The following is a 7,608-nucleotide window of genomic DNA, read 5'->3' as shown; positions in this document are numbered from 1 at the left end:
AAACACTTTGGTCTGTTTTATTGTAACTTTTTTCAAAAACTGTATATTATTACTTCTATTTTTCTTTAACCAGACTGGATAACAAATAGGTCTATACTTCTGTAATGTAATATGCAGAATAAATCTCAACAATCAATCAACAGGCTATAATAAAACTCTTAACTTTTAAGTAGACTGTGTAAATCTTTCAGATATTTAAAATTTAAAGCAAATATGAGCTGTGATGGTGAGGTGATCAGATGACAGGCGATGGGGATTCTTCAGCTGGATGTTCTGCAGCAGTCAGGAAACAGGAAGTCTGGGTCCTCAGGGCAGCCTCTAGATGACAATTGTAACTGAACACTTACACTGAGTGACAAAAAAGGGTTTGTCCTTAAATAATAATAGTATAAACTTGTAGTCAAATGTTATAACCAATGAAACAGACTTGAAAAATGTATTTGAATCAAATTTAATATTTATGTGAATATAACAGTCTGAATTACAAAATAACCAGATTATCTTACTACAAATATATCTCAAAAAAGATGTATATAAGTTTATATAATTTATCAAATTGCACTTGTAAGCCAAACTATCAGTGTTTATTTCAAAGTGTAATGCCAAGTTAAAACTACAAATGTAGGGCTGTATAAGTAGTTTCTACCATAAGTTCTACTGTACTGCAATTCTACTACTGTATATTCAACTTTCTAATTGTTATTTTCCAGCAAAATGAATGGAGAGAGAGTTTAATGACAGGAAAGGAGGAGCAGTGAGAGCAGAGATCTCTCAGAATTCTGAATACAGATTGACAAAGTTCTGGTAACTTCAATTGCCAAAAACTTGGATTTCTCAAAACTTGGATTTTCAAAACTTGGATTTTTCAAAACTTGGATTTTTCAAAACTGGATTTCTGAAACTGGGATTTCTGAAAACTGGGATTTCTGAAGACTTAGATTTCTGAAGACTGGGATTTCTGAAAACTGGGATTTCTGAAAACGAGATAGAGTCCTTGGGATAGATTGATACAAGATAGAATGGCTGTCAAATTAGATAGAGTGCTTGGGATAGATTGATACAAGATAGAATGGCTGTCAAATTAGATAGAGCAGTAGAGATAGAGGGATACAAGATGGAATGGCTGTCAAATTAGATAGAGTTGGGAGAGTGATAGGATAGACAGAATTGCTTGATAATGATAGAGGGAGAGGGTTTTCTGCAGCAGGTCACCTGTAAGACACAAAAGGACTGGAATTAGTCATATTTCCAATATGCTTGGATTTACCATATTCTTCAGAGTATATGGCACACAATCCTGTCATTTTCTCAAAAATATACAATGTGCCTAGTGTATTGATTCTGGTTATGCTTACTGACCTCAAACTGGATTTCTGTGGTACACAGCGATCCAAATTCTGTCAAATATTTTAGTAAGACTTTGGTAAGCTACAAAGCTGTGCCGCTTGATGTATTGTCGGAGCATGGCTACCATAGTCAGCACCCTCGTAGAGTAATTCGTACTGTGCTTCAACATAATATGGTGTGTGTGTGTGTGTGTGTGGTGTGTGTATAAGGGCCTGGCACCTGTTGAGAGCCATGCTTATGAAGCAGAGTTCAAACTGATCAATCCACATTCATCAATACAAAATCCTGAAAAGTGAGTGCATTGTTCTGTATTTTATGTCTTACAACTGAACAATGTTGAGAGTTATTGTAAATGAGTTGAATAAAGTTTGGCTTATCTGTTTTGTTTGACTTAATGTGCCTTAGAATTTAGTGCGCCTTACAGTCCGAAAAATACAGAACATGTATATCATTACACACTGAAGAGTTGTACAGTACATTATTAGATTCAACTGAATGAAAATGTTTAACATAATGATGGAACATTTCTAAGGACATTTTTGCATTCTATTAACACAATAAAAACAAACAGAGTCTGTAAACCAAGATGTGGTGCTACAGTAACTTGCTGTAAACATTATATGGTCAAGCTAAACCCACACAATGAAGTTAGAGCAGACAGTTTCAGACCACCTGCTTTAAACACTTCACATGCACTCAACTCAAACTTATGACACATCACATGTTCCTAAATGCCCAAAGGTCTCAAATTCCCATTTCTGTGTGTACTTACCTGGTACAACAGTATATCATAATGTCTGGGTAGCCGTTAACATAAAAGTAAAAAATAATTTACTCAGTATGACTTTTGGCAAAATGAAAAATTATATGGGGCATGTTTAATACACACTCCCCTCAATCTACAATAAATCAGCATGGCCGACATTAGGGCCTAATTAAAAATGTAGTATGATGATAAGAGAGATCTGTAAGTCTGGAAATGTTTACATAGACTTTTCTAGGATTTGATGATTGCCAAGAGCTGTGCTGACTCACAGCACTAAACTGAATCTCCTATAATGAGAAACATTTCCCAGCACTGCACATCAGACAAACCTTTACTTACCAGACTTGAGACGATCACATCAGCAGTCTAGAGAAAGGAAACAATACATCAGATCACTGTTTGATGATTCAGACTGTTGAGCCTCTTCACACACAATCCAATTTACTATGACATAAATTAACTAGTAAAATCCTCAATTACTTTAAGGCTTTATGAGCTTACTGTAGTGTAAAGAGGAGATAAATGAACTGCAGCGTCTCAAATGGCATGTGTAATAAAAGCATTCATTACTACAGAAATGCAAAGAATAGCCACCAATATTTGTTGGCACAAGTGCAGGATATACCAAATATTTCCTACACAGAAGCTTTGTGGCTTCAACATTTTCTACCCCAAGTCAGTGCTAATAAAGTGTGAAAACCAAAACTTGTAAGATACAAAGTAATTATATAAATCAGAAGCAACAGAAAACCTCATGTCTGACATGAATATGTAAATCTTAAAATACATTTAAATATTAACATGTTACAATAGCAGAGGTGCACCATGTTTTGTAATTAAAATTAAATGTCTTAAAATATTACACTACAAAGTCCTTTCATTGTACCCGTTGCTAGGAATATTTATGAATTTTGCAGTGTACCTTTTTGGCAACCTTTCTATTTAATTTTAAAACACATTATATTCACTAAATAAGTAATAAACCAATTGGACACACTGGCTGTAATGTACCTAACAATGTCCACTCACACCTCTGGTTCTCTTCGTTTTTATTATTGCTTAACTGTTAAAGCTATTACTTATACCGAGTGAGGCAAAATACTTCTACAGTGTTCTGACTTTAATGTAATACATCAGCAGAATTTGAGAGACAATATAAATCAATACCTGTGCAGCTCTTAAGTGTTTGAGCAACCACTTATACTGACTCCCCTAAAACACTTTCATTGTTTTGTCTGCTACTTAAATCCACAAACATAAGTACAAAATGAACCACCGTATAAAGACATCTGACATTTAACTATGTTTGGATTTGATAAGCCATAAGAAATTTAAATCATACATAAATGGGCTATTAAACTTCAGGGACATTTTCAGGGAGAGTCAGAGGGGTCCTGTGTGAGGGCTTTGCTGCTACAGGTCACAAATCCTGTGTTTTTGCCAATCAGTAAATGGAAACATATCACAAAAAGTCAAACTACTGTATGCAAGTCGTCAAACGTGCTACACAATGCCAGGTTCATACTGCTTCAGTTACAATCACTGTTTACTTACCAGCAAAGGCAAAACCAAAGATCTCTTTCACTCTGTGTAACAAAAGACAAAGCACAAAAATACAAATTGTGACATCACAATTTAAAAGCATGAACAATCATAAATGAAAGCTTGGGTGATATATTTGTAGGCTTCAACATTTGAGTTGGTCTGCATTCAAATTCTTCCCCAAAATATTATCACCTGCACACAGTGTCATTTAGTTTTATTTAATATGCTGTTGTTTTAAATATCTACATATCATATTAATATTAATGGTGGACTGCTGCATTTTATTTATTTGAAGGTGGCCTTTTTTATATGTTATCAATTTTTCACAAAGTGAGAAGTTAAACAGAGCTGCAGGTGTAGGTAGGTTTTACTTAAAAACCAACCAACCTGCACAAACAAGTGTTTGTTAAATACTTCTTAAAATTTAACTAAAAAACTAAAATTGATTAATTAAAAAAAAACTTCTTGTTAAGAAATCTTATTATTCTTATATTATGTGTTTTATCCTCATTCTCTCTCTTCCTTCTGTTAATTAACCCACAACACAGACACACCCGCACAGGCACGTGACTCTTTTTCTCCCGGCCTTCAGTCAGAGGCGGTAAAATGGCTCCTTTGAAGTCGACACTGCTGCTTCAGCAGCTAATCAGTGGTTCTAAAATGGCGGCTCATTACCTTATAACCTAAAGAATGAGGCCGTTTTAACTGACTGATTTGTGAAGAGGAGAACTAACTTCAGATTCCCTAAGAGACTCAGAAACACTAACACACCGAATGAACCAAATACAACACAATAACTGTATTAAACAATTAAATGAACCATATTAATTTCACACTAGGCCTACAGGAGCTAGGCTAGGCGTTAGCGCTTAGGTTGTTAGGGCTAGCCAAACCAAACACTCCTTTTAAATACTAAAATTACAACGTTTCACTCAAAAAGCAGCCATTGTGTTACTTTAACATGACTTATACGTCGACTGGCTTTATAAGTCACTAACAACAACTCGGTAAATCACTCAAACAGCTTATACACATTTATTTCAGAGAAGAGAGACAGAGAGGCAGCGCTTACCGGCAGCGATCAGGCAGAGAGTGGGCGGAGATTCAGTAGACAGCCTAGACTAAAAAAAGAGGCATTCACGGGTAGTGGGAAACTTTGCCATTACACAAAATTGGCATTGAAAACGTGAAAAATATATGTACATTTAAATATTAATATGCTAGATTTTATTGCAACAAAAAACAACTAGCAGAAATTTAATTCTATAAGTTTAATAAATGTTTCAAACAGGATTCTTTGAATTTGAAATAATGGTTAAAAGACATAAATAAACATAAGGTCATTATGTTAAAATGTACTGTATTATGATAGATTTATGTAACTGACTGCAGTAATAAGAACAGTCTTCAGGACAGTAGGAGCTGCAGAGGCTCATCTCACTGCTCTGCAGGACTCAAGAGGTTCAGGAGGTCCTTTAACCCCACTGCCATGAGACTTTTTAACAGTGACCCCTGAAATGTTCATTGCACATTTATTTCTTTTTTTCTAAATCATAATGGTTGTAATCATATAAACTCCCCCTTGTGGGACTAATAAAGGTATATCAAATATCAAATATCAAATTCTGACCTAAATGGACTTGCACCCACTTGTTCACCCACAGTGTGGTAAAGCTACAGTGTGGACAACTACAGTGAGATAAAGCTGTGGCTGTCTCCAACAAGACTCTTCAGTGAAAGTTTTAAAGACAACCATCTAAACTATAGCTTTAACAGTTACACTTTCTGAAACCACATGTTAATGTAAAAATCATATTTGTAAGAAAATAGGTTTCATAGAGTGGAAACCTGTTAGTACACAAAGACTTGTTCTGAACTATCAGTAATTAGTGCAGGGGTGGCTTTTACACACACACACACACACACAACACAGTAACAGAGAGAGAGAGAGAGAGATACGCTTCAGCCATAATTTCATAACCATAGGGGCTACAACTGTCATTCTTAGACCGTTTTGTTCAGAAGAGATGGGGGAATCTTTAAGTGTTATGTATTTAAAATAAAATTATGAATTATTAGAGATATATGACCTAGATGATTGGTTGGCTTAGGAGCCAAAAAGGCATCAAAATGCAAATTTTAATGATTGGCTGGTTGTGAAATCGTGCAGGTCCTCATATGTAAAGTTGAATATTACAGTGCTCACAGAGGATTAACTCCCTGGGGAGCTGGCAGAAATATATAGAAATACTATGATTACCCAGAAATACTGCATTTAGTAGAAATACTATGTTTTAGCACAAATACTATAAAATGGCAGGAATACTATAATTAAGCAGAAATACTATATTAAGTACAAATCCTATAAAAAGTAGAAATACTGTACTATGATTTGGTAGAAAAACTATAATTAATCAAAAATACTATATTTGGCAGCAGAAATACTATATTTTGCACAAATCTTATAAAATAGCAGAGATAGTATGATTTAGCAGAAATGCTGTATTTTGCACAAATCTTATAAAATAGCAAAAATTGTATGATTTAGCAGAAATACAGTATTTAGCACAAGCCTCATAAAAGAGCAGAAATAGTATGATTTAGCAGAAATGCAGTATTTAGCACAAATCTTATGAAATAGCAGAAATGCTGAAAAGCAGCAGAAATGCTATGAGTTAGCACAATAGTAATAACTTAAATAGAAAAAATGGAAAAGCAAAATGGACAGCTGAAAAAATGCTGAACAAAGGGTCCCTCAAATGTAATTGTTAAATGAAAAAAAAAATCAGGAAAAAAGTATAACAGTCACACAATCACAAATATGGACACATATGGAAACACACATGCACAGAGACACACACAGGATCAAATTCAGTCAACCAGTCTAAATATATTGAATTTGAATCTTACAATGAGATGACCCCATATAAAGGTTTTCTCTCTCTCTCTCTCTCTCTCTCTCTCTCTCTGTCACACACACACACACACACACATGCAGCAGCAGCAGCAGCAGCAGCAAGTGAACAAACAGGGGCTGTACATACAGTGTTTCCTGTATGTTTCTAGGTCGGTCAAAAAGCCTGGAGCTGCTAAATTTGAATCCACCAATCAGAGAGGCTGTGTACTTTCTCCCACCAAAACAGGTGCACTCTTACACACATGCAGGAACAGAGAGAGAGAGAGACTGGTTCTTGCTGTTGATTTCTCATATTGAGGATTCCCCTCAAACAAATGGCTGTAATTTCCTAACCATAGGGGCTAGAGCGGTCATTCTTATACTGTTTTGTTCAGAACAGATGTGGGAATCATTATGTTTTGTCTATTTAAAATAAAAACATGAATTTTTAGAGATATATGACATGGATGACTGTTTGGCTTACAAGCCATGAAGGCCCCAATATGCAAATTTGAATGCCTCAGCCCTCAGATATGATTGGCTGGCTGGGAAGACCTGCAGGCCCTGATTTGTAAATTTGAATGTCTCAGACCTCACAGAGGATTGGCTGCCTGGGGACCTGGCAGAAATATATAGAAATAGTATGATTAAGCATAAATACTAAATTTAGTAGAAATACTATGTTTTAGCACAAATACTATAAAAAGCAAAAATACTATAATTTAGCAGAAATACTATATTAAGCACAAATCCTATAAAAAGCAGAAATACTGTACTATGATTTGGTAGAAAAACTATAATTAATCAGAAATACTATATTTGGCAGAAATACTATGTTTAGCACAAATCTTATAAAATAGCAGAAATAGTATGATTTAGCAGAAATGCTGAAAAGCAGCAGAAATGCTATGACGTAGCACAACAGTAATAACTTAAATAGAAAAATTGGAAAAGCAAAATGGACAGCTGAAAAAATGCTGAACATGATAAGGGTCTCTCAAATATACTTGTTCAATCAAAAAAATTGGCAAAAAAAATATAACAGCCACACAAT

General features: G+C 34.8%; 1 long non-coding RNA gene across 1 annotated transcript; it reads right to left on the bottom strand.

Annotated features, from left to right (window-relative positions):
• Positions 1 to 435: 435 nt before the first annotated feature.
• LOC112843603 (uncharacterized) lies at positions 436 to 4,767 on the bottom strand. The gene is made up of 4 exons (XR_003216052.1): positions 4,731 to 4,767; positions 3,668 to 3,699; positions 2,453 to 2,479; positions 436 to 1,212 (listed from the first exon to the last, which is right to left on the bottom strand). It is a non-coding gene; the product is annotated as an uncharacterized LOC112843603 (long non-coding RNA).
• Positions 4,768 to 7,608: the final 2,841 nt, after the last annotated feature.

Source organism: Oreochromis niloticus, linkage group LG22, assembly GCF_001858045.2.
Source record: "Oreochromis niloticus isolate F11D_XX linkage group LG22, O_niloticus_UMD_NMBU, whole genome shotgun sequence".
Classification (NCBI taxonomy): Eukaryota; Metazoa; Chordata; class Actinopteri; order Cichliformes; family Cichlidae; genus Oreochromis; species Oreochromis niloticus.
Note: the sequence above shows the minus strand (reverse complement) of the source record. Positions and strands in the feature narration are given on the sequence as shown.